Source organism: Ambystoma mexicanum (genome assembly GCF_040938575.1).
Source record: "Ambystoma mexicanum isolate Mex_15411 chromosome 12 unlocalized genomic scaffold, UKY_AmexF1_1 Mex_chr12_unloc.1, whole genome shotgun sequence".
NCBI lineage: Eukaryota > Metazoa > Chordata > Amphibia > Caudata > Ambystomatidae > Ambystoma > Ambystoma mexicanum.
In genome coordinates this window covers 4,811,045-4,835,670 of record NW_027182322.1, presented here as the reverse complement: position 1 = coordinate 4,835,670, position 24,626 = coordinate 4,811,045, and the positions used below count along the sequence as shown (strand labels likewise).

The 24,626-nt window shown below is 46.0% G+C and overlaps 2 non-coding genes across 2 annotated transcripts; both read right to left on the bottom strand.

Moving 5' to 3' along the window:
* Positions 1-822: 822 nt before the first annotated feature.
* Positions 823-894, bottom strand: TRNAH-GUG (transfer RNA histidin (anticodon GUG)). The gene has a single exon. It is a non-coding gene; the product is annotated as a tRNA-His (tRNA).
* Positions 895-17,874: 16,980 nt separating this feature from the next.
* TRNAH-GUG (transfer RNA histidin (anticodon GUG)) lies at positions 17,875-17,946 on the bottom strand. Its single transcript has one exon. It is a non-coding gene; the product is annotated as a tRNA-His (tRNA).
* Positions 17,947-24,626: the final 6,680 nt, after the last annotated feature.

Genomic DNA, 24,626 nt, shown 5'->3' with positions numbered 1-24,626 from the left:
CCTCCTGACCACATTCTAAAACTATGTGCAAATTGTTCCTTCCATAAACTGTCACTTCCTTGGCCCTTTATTTATAATGACTGTTATACTCTCTCTCTTTCCGCCAAAGTATAAAAAAGCCTAGCACACCTCATGATTGGACTAAGAAATTCCTGTCATTTAGTTGGAAATGATTTTCCCATTATCCCCAAAAACTCCTCACTGTGTCTAAGAACGCTTTTTTTCACAGGACAATACAGATCAGATTGACTTGAAAGGTCCTTTCACGCGACTACAGAACGCCTCTCATTCCACTCAAAGATACGCCAGTGCCTACAATAGCCTAGGACTAGACTATGAGTCCCAATGTAGAAAGACCACAAGTCCACAGATATGCCTGTTTATTTAAACATCTGTATTATCATCAGCGTGTGACTGTAAAGGCGGGACCTTGCGCTCTCTGTAACGCGCTCCATTGGCAACATCAGTTAAATGTCGTTGGTTCAATCCCTCGCGGATGTTGTTTTTATTCCCATTTGTAACTGGGAAATACTGTCGCTGCAATACATATGTCTTAATCAAGCTAGTGGTTATTGACGTAAATGGCAGTGTTATAATGTTTCATGTACTGCAAATGTCACCACATAATGCACTCTTAATTAGATTTGGTTGAAATACATTACAGTCACCCATGAAAAAGTGTGCAGAGAGCATTAAAGAAACAAAAGGTTCATAACTGTAACAGGACATATCAAATTGTTTCAGTCCTCCACAGAGATTGCCAATGTATTAATGGAAATTCTAAAATATCTGCCCAACTGCTGTGACATTGCCTCACCGCAATGCCGTGACTCGGAATCGAACCGAGGTTGCTGCGGCCACAACGCAGAGTACTAACCACTATACGATCACGGCGAGCTACTTGGGCTGCTACAATGTGACGTTCCACCTCTATCATAAGCTGTACTCCATCTGTGATGTCATGACTCATGTTTGAATTAAAGGTTGGTTGTGATGTTATCCATGAGAATAAGTGGACACCTGATCCCCAGTCACTTATTTAAGATCTCAATAATCAAGTCAGAATCCAAATGAAAGTCATCAAAGTGGAGCCAATTAGAAATAATATAGTTACACAAACCTGGCAATGGTGCGGCAGCCAGGGCCGATAATGGCCCGCCAGCCTGAGAGCAGGAAAGTGTGAGAGCAGTGATGGTCTTGTGAGAGTTTACAGCTGTTATTGACCCTGTCCCCTTCCATTGCAGAGTTTTCTCCCTATAAGAAGTGCAGAGGCTCCCTCCGGGGTGCTAATAGTAAATTTATTTTTTTGCACAGGAGAAGTGCTCTTCGCCAATTGCACGTGCCAAATCACCCGAAGGCCACCACCATAAAATTCAGGCAATCATGTTCATGCGTCCTCCATGTTATGTCCTTATAAAGGGATGCATGTTCATGATGACTCCATGTCACACCTGCATACAAGGATGCATGTTCATGCCGCCTCGTTCTCTTGGCTTCATACAGGGATTTTATCTCCTCCCTGTCTCACCCTCATGCAGGGATGCAAGACCAATGCTCCTTCCCTTCTCGCCCGCATACAATGATGCACGTTCATGTCTTCTCGTTCTCTCGGCTTCATACAGGGATTTTATCTCCTCCCTGTCTCACCCTCAGGAAGGGATGCATGACCAATGCTCCTTCCCGTCTCGCCCGCATACATGGATGCACGTTCACGCCTCCTCCTTCTCTCGGCTTCATACGGGGATCATATCTCCTCCCTGTCTCACCCTCATGCAGGGATGCATGACCAATAATCCTTCCTGTCTCGCCCGCATACATGGATGCACGTTCACGCCTCCTCCTTCTCTCGGCTTCATACGGGGATCATATCTCCTCCCTGTCTCACCCTCATGCAGGGATGCATGACCAATGCTCCTTCCCTTCTCGCCTGCATACATGGATGCACGTTCACGCCTCCTCCTTCTCTCGGCTTCATACGGGGATCATATCTCCTCCCTGTCTCACCCTCATGCAGGGATGCATGACCAACGCTCCTTCCTGTCTCGCCCGCATACATGGATGCACGTTCACGCCTCCTCCTTCTCTCGGCTTCATACGGGGATCATATCTCCTCCCTGTCTCACCCTCATGCAGGGATGCATGACCAATGCTCCTTCCCTTCTCGCCTGCATACATGGATGCACGTTCACGCCTCCTCCTTCTCTCGGCTTCATACGGGGATCATATCTCCTCAATGTCTCACCCTCACTTCCAACATGTGTAACTTCTTGTTCTCTTTGACGTCTGGGGCATGGGTGGCTACTGCACAGCTCTAGATGTCGCCCACCTGCAAGGTGCTATGGAAAGCACTTTTCCACATTGGACGTGCTATATTAACCCCCTCTCCCCAAATACAATAAAAATAAAGAAATATATGTGCTTCCATAATGTCTACCTTCTAATGTTTCATATGTGTAAGCACATTGTCCTCCTCCTGACCACATTCTAAAACTATGTGCAAATTGTTCCTTCCATAAACTGTCACTTCCTTGGCCCTTTATTTATAATGACTGTTATACTCTCTCTCTTTCCGCCACAGTATAAAAAAGCCTAGCACACCTCATGATTGGACTAAGAAATTCCTGTCATTTAGTTGGAAATGATTTTCCCATTATCCCCAAAAACTCCTCACTGTGTCTAAGAACGCTTTTTTTCACAGGACAATACAGATCAGATTTACTTGAAAGGTCCTTTCACGCGACTACAGAATGCCTCTCATTCCACTAAAAGATACACCAGTGCCTACAATAGCCTAGGACTAGACTATGAGTCCCAATGTAGAAAGACCACAAGTCCACAGATATGCCTGTTTATTTAAACATCTGTATTATCATCAGCGTGTGACTGTAAAGGCGGGACCTCGCGCTCTCTGTAAAGCGCTCCATTGGCAACATCAGTTAAATGTTGTTGGTTCAATCCCTCGCGGATGTTGTTTTTATTCCCATTTGTAACTGGGAAATACTGTCGCTGCAATACATATGTCTTAATCAAGCTAGTGGTTATTGACGTAAATGGCAGTGTTATAATGTTTCATGTACGGCAAATGGCACCACATAATGCGCTCTTTATTAGATTTGGTTGAAATACATTACAGTCACCCGATGAAAAAGTGTGCAAAGAGCATTAAAGAAACAAAAGGTTCATAACAGTAACAGGACATATCGAATTGTTTCAGTCCTCCACAGAGATTGCCAATGTATTAATGGAAATTCTAAAATATCTGCCCAACTGCCGTGACATTGCCTCACCGCAATGCCGTGACTCGGATTCAAACCGAGGTTGCTGCGGCCACAACGCAGAGTACTAACCACTATACGATCACAGCGAGCTACTTGGACCGCTACAATGTGACGTTCCACCTCTATCATAAGCTGTACTCCATCTGTGATGTCATGACTCATGTTTGAATTAAAGGTTGGTTGTGATGTTATCCATGAGAATAAGTGGACACCTGATCCCCAGTCACTTATTTAAGATCTCAATAATCAAGTCAGAATCCAAATGAAAGTCATCAAAGTGGAGCCAATTAGAAATAATATAGTTACACAAACCTGGCAATGGTGCGGCAGCCAGGGCCGATAATGGCCCGCCAGCCTGAGAGCAGGAAAGTGTGAGAGCAGTGATGGTCTTGTGAGAGTTTACAGCTGTTATTGACCCTGTCCCCTTCCATTGCAGAGTTTTCTCCCTATAAGAAGTGCAGAGGCTCCCTCCGGGGTGCTAATAGTAAATTTATTTTTTTGCGCAGGAGAAGTGCTCTTCACCAATTGCACGTGCCAAATCACCCGAAGGCCACCACCATAAAATTCAGGCATTCATGTTCATGCGTCCTCCATGTTATGTCCTTATAAAGGGATGCATGTTCATGATGACTCCATGTCACAACTGCATACAAGGATGCATGTTCATGCCGCCTCGTTCTCTTGGCTTCATACAGGGATTTTATCTCCTCCCTGTCTCACCCTCATGCAGGGATGCATGACCAATGCTCCTTCCCTTCTCGCCTGCATACAAGGATGCACGTTCATGTCTCCTCGTTCTCTCGGCTTCATACGGGGATTTTATCTCCTCCCTGTCTCACCCTCAGGAAGGGATGCATGACCAATGCTCCTTCCCATCTCGCCCGCATACATGGATGCACGTTCACGCCTCCTCCTTCTCTCGGCTTCATACAGGGATCATATCTCCTCCCTGTCTCACCCTCATGCAGGGATGCATGACCAATGCTCCTTTCCTTCTCGCCTGCATACATGGATGCACGTTCACGCCTCCTCCTTCTCTCGGCTTCATACGGGGATCATATCTCCTCCCTGTCTCACCCTCATGCAGGGATGCATGACCAATGCTCCTTCCTGTCTCGCCCGCATACATGGATGCACGTTCACGCCTCCTCCTTCTCTCGGCTTCATACGGGGATCATATCTCCTCCCTGTCTCACCCTCATGCAGGGATGCATGACCAATGCTCCTTCCTGTCTCGCCCGCATACATGGATGCACGTTCACGCCTCCTCCTTCTCTCGGCTTCATACGGGGATCAAATCTCCTCCCTGTCTCACCCTCATGCAGGGATGCATGACCAATGCTCCTTCCCTTCTCGCCCGCATACATGGATGCACGTTCATGCCTCCTCCTTCTCTCGGCTTCATACGGGGATCATATCTCCTCCCTGTCTCACCCTCATGCAGGGATGCATGACCAATGCTCCTTCCCTTCTCGCCTGCATACATGGATGCACGTTCACGCCTCCTCCTTCTCTCGGCTTCATACGGGGATCATATCTCCTCAATGTCTCACCCTCACTTCCAACATGTGTAACTTCTTGTTCTCTTTGACGTCTGGGGCATGGGTGGCTACTGCACAGCTCTAGATGTCGCCCACCTGCAAGGTGCTATGGAAAGCACTTTTCCACATTGGACGTGCTATATTAACCCCCTCTCCCCAAATACAATAAAAATAAAGAAATATATGTGCTTCCATAATGTCTACCTTCTAATGTTTCATATGTGTAAGCACATTGTCCTCCTCCTGACCACATTCTAAAACTATGTGCAAATTGTTCCTTCCATAAACTGTCACTTCCTTGGCCCTTTATTTATAATGACTGTTATACTCTCTCTCTTTCCGCCACAGTATAAAAAAGCCTAGCACACCTCATGATTGGACTAAGAAATTCCTGTCATTTAGTTGGAAATGATTTTCCCATTATCCCCAAAAACTCCTCACTGTGTCTAAGAACGCTTTTTTTCACAGGACAATACAGATCAGATTGACTTGAAAGGTCCTTTCACGCGACTACAGAATGCCTCTCATTCCACTAAAAGATACGCCAGTGCCTACAATAGCCTAGGACTAGACTATGAGTCCCAATGTAGAAAGACCACAAGTCCACAGATATGCCTGTTTATTTAAACATCTGTATTATCATCAGCGTGTGACTGTAAAGGCGGGACCTCGCGCTCTCTGTAACGCGCTCCATTGGCAACATCAGTTAAATGTCGTTGGTTCAATCCCTCGCGGATGTTGTTTTTATTCCCATTTGTAACTGGGAAATACTGTCGCTGCAATACATATGTCTTAATAAAGCTAGTGGTTATTGACGTAAATGGCAGTGTTATAATGTTTCATGTACTGCAAATGTCACCATATAATGCGCTCTTAATTAGATTTGGTTGAAATACATTACAGTCACCCGATGAAAAAGTGTGCAAAGAGCATTAAAGAAACAAAAGGTTCATAACAGTAACAGGACATATCGAATTGTTTCAGTCCTCCACAGAGATTGCCAATGTATTAATGGAAATTCTAAAATATCTGCCCAACTGCCGTGACATTGCCTCACCGCAATGCCGTGACTCGGATTCGAACCGAGGTTGCTGCGGCCACAACGCAGAGTACTAACCACTATACGATCACGGTGAGCTACTTTGGCTGCTACAATGTGACGTTCCACCTCTATCATAAGCTGTACTCCATCTGTGATGTCATGACTCATGTTTGAATTAAAGGTTGGTTGTGATGTTATCCATGAGAATAAGAGGACACCTGATCCCCAGTCACTTATTTAAGATCTCAATAATCAAGTCAGAATCCAAATGAAAGTCATCAAAGTGGAGCCAATTAGAAATAATATAGTTACACAAACCTGGCAATGGTGCGGCAGCCAGGGCCGATAATGGCCCGCCAGCCTGAGAGCAGGAAAGTGTGAGAGCAGTGATGGTCTTGTGAGAGTTTACAGCTGTTATTGACCCTGTCCCCTTCCATTGCAGAGTTTTCTCCCTATAAGAAGTGCAGAGGCTCCCTCCGGTGTGCTAATAGTAAATTTATTTTTTTGCGCAGGAGAAGTGCTCTTCACCAATTGCACGTGCCAAATCACCCGAAGGCCACCACCATAAAATTCAGGCATTCATGTTCATGCGTCCTCCATGTTATGTCCTTATAAAGGGATGCATGTTCATGATGACTCCATGTCACACCTGCATACAAGGATGCATGTTCATGCCGCCTCGTTCTCTTGGCTTCATACAGGGATTTTATCTCCTCCCTGTCTCACCCTCATGCAGGTATGCATGACCAATGCTCCTTCCCTTCTCGCCCGCATACATGGATGCACGTTCATGTCTCCTCGTTCTCTCGGCTTCATACGGGGATTTTATCTCCTCCCTGTCTCACCCTCAGGAAGGGATGCATGACCAATGCTCCTTCCCGTCTCGCCCGCATACATGGATGCACGTTCACGCCTCCTCCTTCTCTCGGCTTCATACGGGGATCATATCTCCTCCCTGTCTCACCCTCATGCAGGGATGCATGACCAATGCTCCTTCCTGTCTCGCCCGCATACATGGATGCACGTTCACGCCTCCTCCTTCTCTCGGCTTCATACGGGGATCATATCTCCTCGCTGTCTCACCCTCATGCAGGGATGCATGACCAATGCTCCTTCCCTTCTCGCCTAAATACATGGATGCACGTTCACGCCTCCTCCTTCTCTCGGCTCCATACGGGGATCATATCTCCTCCCTGTCTCACCCTCATGCAGGGATGCATGAACAACGCTCCTTCCTGTCTCGCCCGCATACATGGATGCACGTTCACGCCTCCTCCTTCTCTCGGCTTCATACGGGGATCATATCTCCTCCCTGTCTCACCCTCATGCAGGGATGCATGACCAATGCTCCTTCCCTTCTCGCCTGCATACATGGATGCACGTTCACGCCTCCTCCTTCTCTCGGCTTCATATGGGGATCATATCTCCTCAATGTCTCACCCTCACTTCCAACATGTGTAACTTCTTATTCTCTTTGACGTCTGGGGCATGGGTGGCTACTGCACAGCTCTAGATGTCGCCCACCTGCAAGGTGCTATGGAAAGCACTTTTCCACATTGGACGTGCTATATTAACCCCCTCTCCCCAAATACAATAAAAATAAAGAAATATATGTGCTTCCATAATGTCTACCTTCTAATGTTTCATATGTGTAAGCACATTGTCCTCCTCCTGACCACATTCTAAAACTATGTGCAAATTGTTCCTTCCATAAACTGTCACTTCCTTGGCCCTTTATTTATAATGACTGTTATACTCTCTCTCTTTCCGCCACAGTATAAAAAAGCCTAGCACACCTCATGATTGGACTAAGAAATTCCTGTCATTTAGTTGGAAATGATTTTCCCATTATCCCCAAAAACTCCTCACTGTGTCTAAGAACGCTTTTTTTCACAGGACAATACAGATCAGATTGACTTGAAAGGTCCTTTCATGCGACTACAGAATGCCTCTCATTCCACTAAAAGATACGCCAGTGCCTACAATAGCCTAGGACTAGACTATGAGTCCCAATGTAGAAAGACCACAAGTCCACAGATATGCCTGTGTATTTAAACATCTGTATTATCATCAGCGTGTGACTGTAAAGGTGGGACTTCGCGCTCTCTGTAACGCGCTCCATTGGCAACATCAGTTAAATGTCGTTGGTTCAATCCCTCGCGGATGTTGTTTTTATTCCCATTTGTAACTGGGAAATACTGTCGCTGCAATACATATGTCTTAATCAAGCTAGTGGTTATTGACGTAAATGGCAGTGTTATAATGTTTCATGTACTGCAAATGTCACCACATAATGTGCTCTTAATTAGATTTGGTTGAAATACATTACAGTCACCCGATGAAAAAGTGTGCAAAGAGCATTAAAGAAACAAAAGGTTCATAACAGTAACAGGACATATCGAATTGTTTCAGTCCTCCACAGAGATTGCCAATGTATTAATGGAAATTCTAAAATATCTGCCCAACTGCCGTGACATTGCCTCACCGCAATGCCGTGACTCGGATCCGAACCGAGGTTGCTGCGGCCACAACGCAGAGTACTAACCACTATACAATCACGGCAAGCTACTTGGGCTGCTACAATGTGTCGTTCCACCTCTATCATAAGCTGTACTCCATCTGTGATGTCATGACTCATGTTTGAATTAAAGGTTGGCTGTGATGTTATCCATGAGAATAAGTGGACACCTGATCCCCAGTCACTTATTTAAGATCTCAATAATCAAGTCAGAATCCAAATGAAAGTCATCAAAGTGGAGCCAATTAGAAATAATATAGTTACACAAACCTGGCAATGGTGCGGCAGCCAGGGCCGATAATGGCCCGCCAGCCTGAGAGCAGGAAAGTGTGAGAGCAGTGATGGTCTTGTGAGAGTTTACAGCTGTTATTGACTCTGTCCCCTTCCATTGCAGAGTTTTCTCCCTATAAGAAGTGCAGAGGCTCCCTCCTGGGTGCTAATAGTACATTTATTTTTTTGCGCAGGAGAAGTGCTCTTCACCAATTGCACGTGCCAAATCACCCGAAGGCCACCACCATAAAATTCAGGCATTCATGTTCATGCGTCCTCCATGTTATGTCCTTATAAAGGGATGCATGTTCATGATGACTCCATGTCACACCTGCATACAAGGATGCATGTTCATGCCGCCTCGTTCTCTTGGCTTCATACAGGGATTTTATCTCCTCCCTGTCTCACCCTCATGCAGGGATGCATGACCAATGCTCCTTCCCTTCTCGCCCGCATACATGGATGCACGTTCATGTCTCCTCGATCTCTCAGCTTCATACGGGGATTTTATCTCCTCCCTGTCTCTCCCTCGGGAAGGGATGCATGACCAATGCTCCTTCCCGTCTCGCCCGCATACATGGATGCACGTTCACGCCTCCTCCTTCTCTCGGCTTCATACGGGGATCATATCTCCTCCCTGTCTCACCCTCATGCAGGGATGCATGACCAATGCTCCTTCCTGTCTCGCCCGCATACATGGATGCACGTTCACGCCTCCTCCTTCTCTCGGCTTCATACGGGGATCATATCTCCTCCCTGTCTCACCCTCATGCAGGAATGAATGACCAGTGCTCCTTCCTGTCTCGCCCGCATACATGGATGCACGTTCACGCCTCCTCCTTCTCTCGGCTTCATACGGGGATCATATCTCCTCCCTGTCTCACCCTCATGCAGGGATGCATGACCAATGCTCCTTCCCTTCTCGCCTGCATACATGGATGCACGTTCACGCCTCCTCCTTTTCTCGGCTTCATACGGGGATCATATCTCCTCAATGTCTCACCCTCACTTCCAACATGTGTAACTTTTTGTTCTCTTTGACGTCTGGGGCATGGGTGGCTACTGCACAGCTCTAGATGTCCCCCACCTGCAAGGTGCTATGGAAAGCACTTTTCCACATTGTACGTGCTATATTAACCCCCTCTCCCCAAATACAATAAAAATAAAGAAATATATGTGCTTCCATAATGTCTACCTTCTAATGTTTCATATGTGTAAGCACATTGTCCTTCTTCTGACCACATTCTAAAACTATGTGCAAATTGTTCCTTCCATAAACTGTCACTTCCTTGGCCCTTTATTTATAATGACTGTTATACTCTCTCTCTTTCCGCCACAGTATAAAAATGCCTAGCACACCTCATGATTGGACTAAGAAATTCCTGTCATTTAGTTGGAAATGATTTTCCCATTATCCCCAAAAACTCCTCACTGTGTCTAAGAACGCTTTTTTTCACAGGACAATACAGATCAGATTGACTTGAAAGGTCCTTTCACGCGACTACAGAATGCCTCTCATTCCACTAAAAGATACGCCATTGCCTACAATAGCCTAGGACTAGACTATGAGTCCCAATGTAGAAAGACCACAAGTCCACAGATATGCCTGTTTATTTAAACATCTGTATTATCATCAGCGTGTGACTGTAAAGGCGGGACCTCGCTCTCTCTGTAACGCGCTCCATTGGCAACATCAGTTAAATGTCGTTGGTTCAATCCCTCGCGGATGTTGTTTTTATTCCCATTTGTAACTGGGAAATACTGTCGCTGCAATACATATGTCTTAATCAAGCTAGTGGTTATTGACGTAAATGGCAGTGTTATAATGTTTCATGTACTGCAAATGTCACCACATAATGCGCTCTTAATTAGATTTGGTTGAAATACATTACAGTCACCCGATGAAAAAGTGTGCAAAGAGCATTAAAGAAACAAAAGGTTCATAACAGTAACAGGACATATCGAATTGTTTCAGTCCTCCACAGAGATTGCCAATGTATTAATGGAAATTCTAAAATATCTGCCCAACTGCCGTGACATTGCCTCACCGCAATGTCGTGACTCGGATTCGAACCGGGGTTGCTGCGGCCACAACGCAGAGTACTAACCACTATACGATCACGGCGAGCTACTTGGGCTGCTACAATGTGACGTTCCACCTCTATCATAAGCTGTACTCCATCTGTGATGTCATGACTCATGTTTGAATTAAAGGTTGGTTGTGATGTTATCCATGAGAATAAGTGGACACCTGATCCCCAGTCACTTATTTAAGATCTCAATAATCAAGTCAGAATCCAAATGAAAGTCATCAAAGTGGAGCCAATTAGAAATAATATAGTTACACAAACCTGGCAATGGTGCGGCAGCCAGGGCTGATAATGGCCCGCCAGCCTGAGAGCAGGAAAGTGTGAGAGCAGTGATGGTCTTGTGAGAGTTTACAGCTGTTATTGACCCTGTCCCCTTCCATTGCAGAGTTTTCTCCCTATAAGAAGTGCAGAGGCTCCCTCCGGGGTGCTAATAGTAAATTTATTTTTTTGCGCAGGAGAAGTGCTCTTCACCAATTGCACGTGCCAAATCACCCGAAGGCCACCACCATAAAATTCAGGCATTCATGTTCATGCGTCCTCCATGTTATGTCCTTATAAAGGGATGCATGTTCATGATGACTCCATGTCACACCTGCATACAAGGATGCATGTTCATGCCGCCTCGTTCTCTTGGCTTCATACAGGGATTTTATCTCCTCCCTGTCTCACCCTCATGCAGGGATGCATGACCAATGCTCCTTCCCTTCTCGCCCGCATACATGGATGCACGTTCATGTCTCCTCGTTCTCTCAGCTTCATACGGGGATTTTATCTCCTCCCTGTCTCACCCTCAGGAAGGGATGCATGACCAATGCTCCTTCCCGTCTCGCCCGCATACATGGATGCACGTTCACGCCTCCTCCTTCTCTCGGCTTCATACGGGGATCATATCTCCTCCCTGTCTCACCCTCATGCAGGGATGCATGACCAATGCTCCTTCCTGTCTCGCCCGCATACATGGATGCACGTTCACGCCTCCTCCTTCTCTCCGCTTCATACGGGGATCATATCTCCTCCCTGTCTCACCCTCATGCAGGGATGCATGACCAATGCTCCTTCCCTTCTCGCCTGCATACATGAATGCACGTTCACGCCTCCTCCTTCTCTCGGCTTCATACGGGGATCATATCTCCTCCCTGTCTCACCCTCATGCAGGGATGCATGACCAACGCTCCTTCCTGTCTCGCCCGCATACATGGATGCACGTTCACGCCTCCTCCTTCTCTCGGCTTCATACGGGGATCATATCTCCTCAATGTCTCACCCTCACTTCCAACATGTGTAACTTCTTGTTCTCTTTGACGTCTGGGGCATGGGTGGCTACTGCACAGCTCTAGATGTCGCCCACCTGCAAGGTGCTATGGAAAGCACTTTTCCACATTGTACGTGCTATATTAACCCCCTCTCCCCAAATACAATAAAAATAAAGAAATATATGTGCTTCCATAATGTCTACCTTCTAATGTTTCATATGTGTAAGCACATTGTCCTCCTCCTGACCACATTCTAAAACTATGTGCAAATTGTTCCTTCCATTAACTGTCACTTCCTTGGCCCTTTATTTATAATGACTGTTATACTCTCTCTCTTTCCGCCACAGTATAAAAAAGCCTAGCACACCTCATGATTGGACTAAGAAATTCCTGTCATTTAGTTGGAAATGATTTTCCCATTATCCCCAAAAACTCCTCACTGTGTCTAAGAACGCTTTTTTTCACAGGACAATACAGATCAGATTGACTTGAAAGGTCCTTTCACGCGACTACAGAATGCCTCTCATTCCACTAAAAGATACGCCAGTGCCTACAATAGCCTAGGACTAGACTATGAGTCCCAATGTAGAAAGACCACAAGTCCACAGATATGCCTGTTTATTTAAACATCTGTATTATCATCAGCGTGTGACTGTAAAGGCGGGACTTCGCGCTCTCTGTAACGCGCTCCATTGGCAACATCAGTTAAATGTCGTTGGCTCAATCCCTCGCGGATGTTGTTTTTATTCCCATTTGTAACTGGGAAATACTGTCGCTGCAATACATATGTCTTAATCAAGCTAGTGGTTATTGACGTAAATGGCAGTGTTATAATGTTTCATGTACTGCAAATGTCACCACATAATGCGCTCTTAATTAGATTTGGTTGAAATACATTACAGTCACCCGATGAAAAAGTGTGCAAAGAGCATTAAAGAGACAAAAGGTTCATAACAGTAACAGGACATATCGAATTGTTTCAGTCCTCCACAGAGATTGCCAATGTATTAATGGAAATTCTAAAATATCTGCCCAACTGCCGTGACATTGCCTCACCGCAATGCCGTGACTCAGATTCGAACCGAGGTTGCTGCGGCCACAACACAGAGTACTAACCACTATATGATCACGGCGAGCTACTTGGGCTGCTACAATGTGACGTTCCACCTCTATCATAAGCTGTACTCCATCTGTGATGTCATGACTCATGTTTGAATTAAAGGTTGGTTGTGATGTTATCCATGAGAATAAGTGGACACCTGATCCCCAGTCACTTATTTAAGATCTCAATAATCAAGTCAGAATCCAAATGAAAGTCATCAAAGTGGAGCCAATTAGAAATAATATAGTTACACAAAACTGGCAATGGTGCGGCAGCCAGGGCTGATAATGGCCCGCCAGCCTGAGAGCAGGAAAGTGTGAGAGCAGTGATGGTCTTGTGAGAGTTTACAGCTGTTATTGAACCTGTCCCCTTCCATTGCAGAGTTTTCTCCCTATAAGAAGTGCAGAGGCTCCCTCCGGGGTGCTAATAGTACATTTATTTTTTTGCGCAGGAGAAGTGCTCTTCACCAATTGCACGTGCCAAATCACCCAAAGGCCACCACCATAAAATTCAGGCATTCATGTTCATGCGTCCTCCATGTTATGTCCTTATAAAGGGATGCATGTTCATGATGACTCCATGTCACATCTGCATACAAGGATGCATGTTCATGCCGCCTCGTTCTCTTGGCTTCATAAAGGGATTTTATCTCCTCCCTGTCTCACCCTCATGCAGGGATGCATGACCAATGCTCCTTCCCTTCTCGCCCGCATACATGGATGCACGTTCATGTCTTCTCGTTCTCTCGGCTTCATACGGGGATTTTATCTCCTCCCTGTCTCACCCTCAGGAAGGGATGCATGACCAATGCTCCTTCCCGTCTCGCCCGCATACATGGATGCACGTTCACGCATCCTCCTTCTCTCGGCTTCATACGGGGATCATATCTCCTCCCTGTCTCACCCTCATGCAGGGATGCATGACCAATGCTCCTTCCTGTCTCGCCCGCATACATGGATGCACGTTCACGCCTCCTCCTTCTCTCGGCTTCATACGGGGATCATATCTCCTCCCTGTCTCACCCTCATGCAGGGATGCATGACCAATGCTCCTTCCCTTCTCGCCTGCATACATGGATGCACGTTCACGCCTCCTCCTTCTCTCGGCTTTATACGGGGATCATATCTCCTCCCTGTCTCACCCTCATGCAGGGATGCATGACTAACGCTCCTTCCTGTCTCGCCCGCATACATGGATGCACGTTCAAGCCTCCTCCTTCTCTCGGCTTCATACGGGGATCATATCTCCTCCCTGTCTCATCCTCATGCAGGGATGCATGACCAATGCTCCTTCCCTTCTCGCCTGCATACATGGATGCACGTTCACGCCTCCTCCTTCTCTCGGCTTCATACGGGGATCATATCTCCTCAATGTCTCACCCTCACTTCCAACATGTGTAACTTCTTGTTCTCTTTGACATCTGGGGCATGGGTGGCTACTGCACAGATCTAGATGTCGCCCACCTGCAAGTTGCTATGGAAAGCACTTTTCCACATTGGACGTGCTATATTAACCCCCTCACCCCAAATACAATAAAAATAAAGAAATATATGTGCTTCCATAATGTCTACCTTCTAATGTTTCATATGTGTAAGCACATTGTCCTCCTCCTGACCACATTCTAAAACTATGTGCAAATTGTTCCTTCCATAAACTGTCACTTCCTTGGCCCTTTATTTATAATGACTGTTATACTCTCTCTCTTTCCGCCACAGTATAAAAAAGCCTAGCACACCTCATGATTGGACTAAGAAATTCCTGTCATTTAGTTGGAAATGATTTTCCCATTATCCCCAAAAACTCCTCACTGTGTCTAAGAACGCTTTTTTTCACAGGACAATACAGATCAGATTGACTTGAAAGGTCCTTTCATGCGACTACAGAATGCCTCTCATTCCACTAAAAGATACGCCAGTGCCTACAATAGCCTAGGACTAGACTATGAGTCCCAATGTAGAAAGACCACAAGTCCACAGATATGCCTGTGTATTTAAACATCTGTATTATCATCAGCGTGTGACTGTAAAGGTGGGACTTCGCGCTCTCTGTAACGCGCTCCATTGGCAACATCAGTTAAATGTCGTTGGTTCAATCCCTCGCGGATGTTGTTTTTATTCCCATTTGTAACTGGGAAATACTGTCGCTGCAATACATATGTCTTAATCAAGCTAGTGGTTATTGACGTAAATGGCAGTGTTATAATGTTTCATGTACTGCAAATGTCACCACATAATGTGCTCTTAATTAGATTTGGTTGAAATACATTACAGTCACCCGATGAAAAAGTGTGCAAAGAGCATTAAAGAAACAAAAGGTTCATAACAGTAACAGGACATATCGAATTGTTTCAGTCCTCCACAGAGATTGCCAATGTATTAATGGAAATTCTAAAATATCTGACCAACTGCCGTGACATTGCCTCACCGCAATGCCGTGACTCGGATTCCAACCGAGGTTGCTGCGGCCACAACGCAGAGTACTAACCACTATGCGATCACGGCGAGCTACTTGGGCTGCTACAATGTGACGTTCCACCTCTATCATAAGCTGTACTCCATCTGTGATGTCATGACTCATGTTTGAATTAGAGGTTGGCTGTGATGTTATCCATGAGAATAAGTGGACACCTGATCCCCAGTCACTTATTTAAGATCTCAATAATCAAGTCAGAATCCAAATGAAAGTCATCAAAGTGGAGCCAATTAGAAATAATATAGTTACACAAACCTGGCAATGGTGCGGCAGCCAGGGCCGATAATGGCCCGCCAGCCTGAGAGCAGGAAAGTGTGAGAGCAGTGATGGTCTTGTGAGAGTTTACAGCTGTTATTGACCCTGTCCCCTTCCATTGCAGAGTTTTCTCCCTATAAGAAGTGCAGAGGCTCCCTCCGGGGTGATAATAGTACATTTATTTTTTTGCGCAGGAGAAGTGCTCTTCACCAATTGCACGTGCCAAATCACCCGAAGGCCACCACCATAAAATTCAGGCATTCATGTTCATGCGTCCTCCATGTTATGTCCTTATAAAGGGATGCATGTTCATGATGACTCCATGTCACACCTGCATACAAGGATGCATGTTCATGCCGCCTCGTTCTCTTGGCTTCATACAGGGATTTTATCTCCTCCCTGTCTCACCCTCATGCAGGGATGCATGACCAATGCTCCTTCCCTTCTCGCCCGCATACATGGATGCACGTTCATGTCTCCTCGATCTCTCGGCTTCATACGGGGATTTTATCTCCTCCCTGTCTCTCCCTCGGGAAGGGATGCATGACCAATGCTCCTTCCCGTCTCGCCCGCATACATGGATGCACGTTCACGCCTCCTCCTTCTCTCGGCTTCATACGGGGATCATATCTCCTCCCTGTCTCACCCTCATGCAGGGATGCATGACCAATGCTCCTTCCTGTCTCGCCCGCATACATGGATGCACGTTCACGCCTCCTCCTTCTCTCGGCTTCATACGGGGATCATATCTCCTCCCTGTCTCACCCTCATGCAGGAATGAATGACCAGTGCTCCTTCCTGTCTCGCCCGCATACATGGATGCACGTTCACGCCTCCTCCTTCTCTCGGCTTCATACGGGGATCATATCTCCTCCCTGTCTCACCCTCATGCAGGGATGCATGACCAATGCTCCTTCCCTTCTCGCCTGCATACATGGATGCACGTTCACGCCTCCTCCTTTTCTCGGCTTCATACGGGGATCATATCTCCTCAATGTCTCACCCTCACTTCCAACATGTGTAACTTTTTGTTCTCTTTGACGTCTGGGGCATGGGTGGCTACTGCACAGCTCTAGATGTCCCCCACCTGCAAGGTGCTATGGAAAGCACTTTTCCACATTGTACGTGCTATATTAACCCCCTCTCCCCAAATACAATAAAAATAAAGAAATATATGTGCTTCCATAATGTCTACCTTCTAATGTTTCATATGTGTAAGCACATTGTCCTTCTTCTGACCACATTCTAAAACTATGTGCAAATTGTTCCTTCCATAAACTGTCACTTCCTTGGCCCTTTATTTATAATGACTGTTATACTCTCTCTCTTTCCGCCACAGTATAAAAATGCCTAGCACACCTCATGATTGGACTAAGAAATTCCTGTCATTTAGTTGGAAATGATTTTCCCATTATCCCCAAAAACTCCTCACTGTGTCTAAGAACGCTTTTTTTCACAGGACAATACAGATCAGATTGACTTGAAAGGTCCTTTCACGCGACTACAGAATGCCTCTCATTCCACTAAAAGATACGCCAGTGCCTACAATAGCCTAGGACTAGACTATGAGTCCCAATCTAGAAAGACCACAAGTCCACAGATATGCCTGTTTATTTAAACATCTGTATTATCATCAGCGTGTGACTGTAAAGGCGGGACCTCGCTCTCTCTGTAACGCGCTCCATTGGCAACATCAGTTAAATGTCGTTGGTTCAATCCCTCGCGGATGTTGTTTTTATTCCCATTTGTAACTGGGAAATACTGTCGCTGCAATACATATGTCTTAATCAAGCTAGTGGTTATTGACGTAAATGGCAGTGTTATAATGTTTCATGTACTGCAAATGTCACCACATAATGCGCTCTTAATTAGATTTGGTTGAAATACATTACAGTCACCCGATGAAAAAGTGTGCAAAGAGCATTAAAGAAACAAAAGGTTCATAACAGTAACAGGACATATCGAATTGTTTCAGTCCTCCACAGAGATTGCCAATGTATTAATGGAAATTCTAAAATATCTGCCCAACTGCCGTGACATTGCCTCACCGCAATGTCGTGACTCGGATTCGAACCGAGGTTGCTGCGGCCACAACGCAGAGTACTAACCACTATACGATCACGGCGAGCTACTTGGGCTGCTACAATGTGACGTTCCACCTCTATCATAAGCTGTACTCCATCTGTGATGTCATGACTCATGTTTGAATTAAAGGTTGGTTGTGATGTTATCCATGAGAATAAGTGGACACCTGATCCCCAGTCACTTATTTAAGATCTCAATAATCAAGTCAGAATCCAAATGAAAGTCATCAAAGTGGAGCCAATTAGAAATAATATAGTTACACAAACCTGGCAATGGTGCGGCAGCCAGGGCTGATAATGGCCCGCCAGCCTGAGAGCAGGAAAGTGTGAGAGCAGTGATGGTCTTGTGAGAGTTTACAGCTGTTATTGACCCTGTCCCCTTCCATTGCAGAGTTTTCTCCCTATAAGAAGTGCAGAGGCTCCCTCCGGGGTGCTAATAGTAAATTTATTTTTTTGCGCAGGAGAAGTGCTCTTCACCAATTGCACGTGCCAAATCACCCGAAGGCCACCACCATAAAATTCAGGCATTCATGTTCATGCGTCCTCCATGTTATGTCCTTATAAAGGGATGCATGTTCATGATGACTCCATGTCACACCTGCATACAAGGATGCATGTTCATGCCGCCTCGTTCTCTTGGCTTCATACAGGGATTTTATCTCCTCCCTGTCTCACCCTCATGCAGGGATGCATGACCAATGCTCCTTCCCTTCTCGCCCGCATACATGGATGCACGTTCATGTCTCCTCGTTCTCTCGGCTTCATACGGGGATTTTATCTCCTCCCTGTCTCACCCTCAGGAAGGGATGCATGACCAATGCTCCTTCCCGTCTCGCCCGCATACATGGATGCACGTTCACGCCTCCTCCTTCTCTCGGCTTCATACGGGGATCATATCTCCTCCCTGTCTCACCCTCATGCAGGGATGCATGACCAATGCTCCTTCCTGTCTCGCCCGCATACATGGATGCACGTTCACGCCTCCTCCTTCTCTCCGCTTCATACGGGGATCATATCTCCTCCCTGTCTCACCCTCATGCAGGGATGCATGACCAATGCTCCTTCCCTTCTCGCCTGCATACATGAATGCACGTTCACGCCTCCTCCTTCTCTCGGCTTCATACGGGGATCATATCTCCTCCCTGTCTCACCCTCATGCAGGGATGCATGACCAACGCTCCTTCCTGTCTCGCCCGCATACATGGATGCACGTTCACGCCTCCTCCTTCTCTCGGCTTCATACGGGGATCATATCTCCTCAATGTCTCACCCTCACTTCCAACATGTGTAACTTCTTGTTCTCTTTGACGTCTGGGGCATGGGTGGCTACTGCACAGCTCTAGATGTCGCCCACCTGCAAGGTGCTATGGAAAGCACTTTTCCACATTGTACGTGCTATATTAACCCCCTCTCCCCAAATACAATAAAAATAAAGAAATATATGTGCTTCCATAATGTCTACCTTCTAATGTTTCATATGTGTAAGCACATTGTCCTCCTCCTGACCACATTCTAAAACTATGTGCAAATTGTTCCTTCCATTAACTGTCACTTCCTTGGCCCTTTATTTATAATGACTGTTATACTCTCTCTCTTTCCGCCACAGTATAAAAAAGCCTAGCACACCTCATGATTGGACTAAGAAATTCCTGTCATTTAGTTGGAAATGATTTTCCCATTATCCCCAAAAACTCCTCACTGTGTCTAAGAACGCTTTTTTTCACAGGACAATACAGATCAGATTGACTTGAAAGGTCCTTTCACGCGACTACAGAATGCCTCTCATTCCACTAAAAGATACGCCAGTGCCTACAATAGCCTAGGACTAGACTATGAGTCCCAATGTAGAAAGACCACAAGTCCACAGATATGCCTGTTTATTTAAACATCTGTATTATCATCAGCGTGTGACTGTAAAGGCGGGACTTCGCGCTCTCTGTAACGCGCTCCATTGGCAACATCAGTTAAATGTCGTTGGCTCAATCCCTCGCGGATGTTGTTTTTATTCCCATTTGTAACTGGGAAATACTGTCGCTGCAATACATATGTCTTAATCAAGCTAGTGGTTATTGACGTAAATGGCAGTGTTATAATGTTTCATGTACTGCAAATGTCACCACATAATGCGCTCTTAATTAGATTTGGTTGAAATACATTACAGTCACCCGATGAAAAAGTGTGCAAAGAGCATTAAAGAGACAAAAGGTTCATAACAGTAACAGGACATATCGAATTGTTTCAGTCCTCCACAGAGATTGCCAATGTATTAATGGAAATTCTAAAATATCTGCCCAACTGCCGTGACATTGCCTCACCGCGACTCAGATTCGAAGCGAGGTTGCTGCGGCCACAATGCAAAGTACTAACCACTATATGATCACGGCGAGCTACTTGGGCTGCTACAATGTGATGTTCCACCTCTATCATAAGCTGTACTCCATCTGTGATGTCATGACTCATGTTTGAATTAAAGGTTGGTTGTGATGTTATCCATGAGAATAAGTGGACACCTGATCCCCAGTCACTTATTTAAGATCTCAATAATCAAGTCAGAATCCAAATGAAAGTCATCAAAGTGGAGCCAATTAGAAATAATATAGTTACACAAACCTGGCAATGGTGCGGCAGCCAGGGCCGATAATGGCCCGCCAGCCTGAGAGCAGGAAAGTGTGAGAGCAGTGATGGTCTTGTGAGAGTTTACAGCTGTTATTGACCCTGTCCCCTTCCATTGCAGAGTTTTCTCCCTATAAGAAGTGCAGAGGCTCCCTCCGGGGTGCTAATAGTAAATTTATTTTTTTGCGCAGGAGAAGTGCTCTTCACCAATTGCACGTGCCAAATCACCCGAAGGCCACCACCATAAAATTCAGGCATTCATGTTCATGCGTCCTCAATGTTATGTCCTTATAAAGGGATGCATGTTCATGCCGCCTCGTTCTCTTGGCTTCATACAGGGATTTTATCTCCTCCCTGTCTCACCCTCATGCAGGGATGCATGACCAATGCTCCTTCCCTTCTCGCCCGCATACATGGATGCACGTTCATGTCTCCTCGATCTCTCGGCTTCATATGGGGATTTTATCTCCTCCCTGTCTCTCCCTCGGGAAGGGATGCATGACCAATGCTCCTTCCCGTCTCGCCCGCATACATGGATGCACGTTCACGCCTCCTCCTTCTCTCGGCTTCATACGGGGATCATATCTCCTCCCTGTCTCACCCTCATGCAGGGATGCATGACCAATGCTCCTTCCTGTCTCGCCCGCATACATGGATGCACGTTCACGCCTCCTCCTTCTCTCGGCTTCATACGGGGATCATATCTCCTCCCTGTCTCACCCTCATGCAGGGATGAATGACCAATGCTCCTTCCTGTCTCGCCCGCATACATGGATGCACGTTCACGCCTCCTCCTTCTCTCGGCTTCATACGGGGATCATATCTCCTCCCTGTCTCACCCTCATGCAGGGATGAATGACCAATGCTCCTTCCTGTCTCGCCCGCATACATGGATGCACGTTCACGCCTCCTCCTTCTCTCGGCTTCATACGGGGATCATATCTCCTCCCTGTCTCACCCTCATGCAGGGATGCATGACCAATGCTCCTTCCCTTCTCGCCTGCATACATGGATGCACGTTCACGCCTCCTCCTTCTCTCGGCTTCATACGGGGATCATATCTCCTCCCTGTCTCACCCTCATGCAGGGATGCATGACCAATGCTCCTTCCCTTCTCGCCTGCATACATGGATGCACGTTCACGCCTCCTCCTTTTCTCGGCTTCATACGGGGATCATATCTCCTCAATGTCTCACCCTCACTTCCAACATGTGTAACTTTTTGTTCTCTTTGACGTCTGGGGCATGGGTGGCTACTGCACAGCTCTAGATGTCGCCCACCTGCAAGGTGCTATGGAAAGCACTTTTCCACATTGTACGTGCTATATTAACCCCCTCTCCCCAAATAAAATAAAAATAAAGAAATATATGTGCTTCCATAATGTCTACCTTCTAATGTTTCATATGTGTAAGCACATTGTCCTTCTTCTGACCACATTCTAAAACTATGTGCAAATTGTTCCTTCCATAAACTGTCACTTCCTTGGCCCTTTATTTATAATGACTGTTATACTCTCTCTCTTTCCGCCACAGTATAAAAAAGCCTAGCACACCTCATGATTGGACTAAGAAATTCCTGTCATTTAGTTGGAAATGATTTTCCCATTATCCCCAAAAACTCCTCACTGTGTCTAAGAACGCTTTTTTTCACAGGACAATACAGATCAGATTGACTTGAAAGGTCCTTTCACGCGACTACAGAACGCCTCTCATTCCACTCAAAGATACGCCAGTGCCTACAATAGCCTAGGACTAGACTATGAGTCCCAATGTAGAAAGACCACAAGTCCACAGATATGCCTGTTTATTTAAACATCTGTATTATCATCAGCGTGTGACTGTAAAGGCGGGACCTTGCGCTCTCTGTAACGCGCTCCATTGGCAACATCAGTTAAATGTCGTTGGTTCAATCCCTCGCGGATGTTGTTTTTATTCCCATTTGTAACTGGGAAATACTGTCGCTGCAATACATATGTCTTAATCAAGCTAGTGGTTATTGACGTAAATGGCAGTGTTATAATGTTTCATGTACTGCAAATGTCACCACATAATGCACTCTTAATTAGATTTGGTTGAAATACATTACAGTCACCCATGAAAAAGTGTGCAGAGAGCATTAAAGAAACAAAAGGTTCATAACTGTAACAGGACATCGAATTGTTTCAGTCCTCCACAGAGATTGCCAATGTATTAATGGAAATTCTAAAATATCTGCCCAACTGCCGTGACGTGACATTGCCTCACCGCAATGCTGTGACTCGGATTCGAACCGAGGTTGCTGCGGCCACAACACAGAGTACTAACCACTATACGATCACGGCGAGCTACTTGGGCTGCTACAATGTGACGTTCCACCTCTATCATAAGCTGTACTCCATCTGTGATGTCATGACTCATGTTTGAATTAAAGGTTGGTTGTGATGTTATCCATGAGAATAAGTGGACACCTGATCCCCAGTCACTTATTTAAGATCTCAATAATCAAGTCAGAATCCAAATGAAAGTCATCAAAGTGGAGCCAATTAGAAATAATATAGTTACACAAACCTGGCAATGGTGCGGCAGCCAGGGCCGATAATGGCCCGCCAGCCTGAGAGCAGGAAAGTGTGAGAGCAGTGATGGTCTTGTGAGAGTTTACAGCTGTTATTGACCCTGTCCCCTTCCATTGCAGAGTTTTCTCCCTATAAGAAGTGCAGAGGCTCCCTCCGGGGTGCTAATAGTAAATTTATTTTTTTGCGCAGGAGAAGTGCTCTTCACCAATTGCAAGTGCCAAATCACCCGAAGGCCACCACCATAAAATTCAGGCATTCATGTTCATGCGTCCTCCATGTTATGTCCTTATAAAGGTATGCATGTTCATGATGACTCCATGTCACACCTGCATACAAGGATGCATGTTCATGCCGCCTCGTTCTCTTGGCTTCATACGGAGATCATATCTCCTCCCTGTCTCACCCTCATGCAGGGATGCATGACCAATGCTCCTTCCCTTCTCGCCCGCATACATGGATGCACGTTCATGTCTCCTCGTTCTATCGGCTTCATACAGGGATTTTATCTCCTCCCTGTCTCACCCTCGGGAAGGGATGCATGACCAATGCTCCTTCCCGTCTCGCCCGCATACATGGATGCACGTTCATGCCTCCTCCTTCTCTCGGCTTCATACGGGGATCATATCTCCTCCCTGTCTCACCCTCATGCAGGGATGCATGACCAATGCTCCTTCCTGTCTCGCCCGCATACATGGATGCACGTTCACGCCTCCTCCTTCTCTGGGCTTCATACGGGGATCATATCTCCTCCCTGTCTCACCCTCATGCAGGGACGCATGACCAATGCTCCTTCCCTTCTCGCCTGCATACATGGATGCACGTTCACGCCTCCTCCTTTTCTCGGCTTCATACGGGGATCATATCTCCTCAATGTCTCACCCTCACTTCCAACATGTGTAACTTCTTGTTCTCTTTGACGTCTGGGGCATGGGTGGCTACTGCACAGCTCTAGATGTCGCCCACCTGCAAGGTGCTATGGAAAGCACTTTTCCACATTGGACGTGCTATATTAACCCCCTCTCCCCAAATACAATAAAAATAAAGAAATATATGTGCTTCCATAATTTCTACCTTCTAATGTTTCATATGTGTAAGCACATTGTCCTCCTCCTGACCACATTCTAAAACTATGTGCAAATTGTTCCTTCCATAAACTGTCACTTCCTTGGCCTTTTATTTATAATGACTGTTATACTCTCTCTCTTTCCGCCACAGTATAAAAAAGCCTAGCACACCTCATGATTGGACTAAGAAATTCCTGTCATTTAGTTGGAAATGATTTTCCCATTATCCCCAAAAACTCCTCACTGTGTCTAAGAACGCTTTTTTTCACAGGACAATACAGATCAGATTGACTTGAAAGGTCCTTTCACGCGACTACGGAATGCCTCTCATTCCACTAAAAGATACGCCAGTGCCTACAATAGCCTAGGACTAGACTATGAGTCCCAATGTAGAAAGACCACAAGTCCACAGATATGCCTGTTTATTTAAACATCTGTATTATCATCAGCGTGTGACTGTAAAGGCGGGACCTCGCGCTCTCTGTAACGCGCT